The following is a 1,628-nucleotide window of genomic DNA, read 5'->3' as shown; positions in this document are numbered from 1 at the left end:
GAAGGCCCCTGCGCACCGCTGCCGCCGAAATCCAAAGGGCTGCTCCTGTAAAGGTAAGTGGTTTTAAACTCACTACTCACCTCCAAGAAGGCCCCTGCGCACCGCTGCCGCCGAAATCCAAAGGGCTGCTCCTGTAAAGGTAAGTGGTTTTAAACACACAACTCACCTCCAAGAAGGCCCCTGCGCACCGCTGCCGCCGAAATCCAAAGGGCTGCTCCTGTAAAGGTAAGTGGTTTTAAACTCACTACTCACCTCCAAGAAGGCCCCTGCGCACCGCTGCCGCCGAAATCCAAAGGGCTGCTCCTGTAAAGGTAAGTGGTTTTAAACACACTACTCACCTCCAAGAAGGCCCCTGCGCACCGCTGCCGCCGAAATCCAAAGGGCTGCTCCTGTAAAGGTAAGTGGTTTTAAACTCACTACTCACCTCCAAGAAGGCCCTGCGCACCGCTGCCGCCGAAATCCAAAGGGCTGCTCCTGTAAAGGTAAGGTTTTTAAACACACTACTCACCTCCAAGAAGGCCCCTGCGCACCGCTGCCGCCGAAATCCAAAGGGCTGCTCCTGTAAAGGTAAGTGGTTTTAAACACACTACTCACCTCCAAGAAGGCCCCTGCGCACCGCTGCCGTCGAAATCCAAAGGGCTGCTCCTGTAAAGGTAAGTGGTTTTAAACACACAACTCACCTCCAAGAAGGCCCCTGCGCACCGCTGCCGCCGAAATCCAAAGGGCTGCTCCTGTAAAGGTAAGTGGTTTTAAACTCACTACTCACCTCCAAGAAGGCCCCTGCGCACCGCTGCCGCCGAAATCCAAAGGGCTGCTCCTGTAAAGGTAAGTGGTTTTAAACACACTACTCACCTCCAAGAAGGCCCCTGCGCACCGCTGCCGCCGAAATCCAAAGGCTGCTCCTGTAAAGGTAAGGTTTTTAACACACTACTCACCTCCAGAAGGCCCCTGCGCACCGCTGCCGCCGAAATCCAAAGGGCTGCTCCTGTAAAGGTAAGTGGTTTTAAACACACTACTCACCTCCAAGAAGCCCCTGCGCACCGCTGCCGCCGAAATCCAAAGGGCTGCTCCTGTAAAGGTAAGTGGTTTTAAACTCACTACTCACCTCCAAGAAGGCCCCTGCGCACCGCTGCCGCCGAAATCCAAAGGGCTGCTCCTGTAAGGTAAGTGGTTTTAAACACACTACTCACCTCCAAGAAGGCCCCTGCGCACCGCTGCCGCCGAAATCCAAAGGGCTGCTCCTGTAAAGGTAAGTGGTTTTAAACACACTACTCACCTCCAAGAAGGCCCCTGCGCACCGCTGCCGCCGAAATCCAAAGGGCTGCTCCTGTAAAGGTAAGTGTTTTAAACACACAACTCACCTCCAAGAAGGCCCCTGCGCACCGCTGCCGCCGAAATCCAAAGGGCTGCTCCTGTAAAGGTAAGTGGTTTTAAACTCACTACTCACCTCCAAGAAGGCCCCTGCGCACCGCTGCCGCCGAAATCCAAAGGGCTGCTCCTGTAAAGGTAAGTGGTTTTAAACACACTACTCACCTCCAAGAAGGCCCCTGCGCACCGCTGCCGCCGAAATCCAAAGGGCTGCTCCTGTAAAGGTAAGTGGTTTTAAACACACTACTCACCTCCAAGAA

The sequence above is a fragment of the Scyliorhinus torazame genome, unplaced genomic scaffold (assembly GCF_047496885.1).
Source record: "Scyliorhinus torazame isolate Kashiwa2021f unplaced genomic scaffold, sScyTor2.1 scaffold_113, whole genome shotgun sequence".
Lineage (NCBI taxonomy): Eukaryota > Metazoa > Chordata > Chondrichthyes > Carcharhiniformes > Scyliorhinidae > Scyliorhinus > Scyliorhinus torazame.
Note: the sequence above shows the minus strand (reverse complement) of the source record.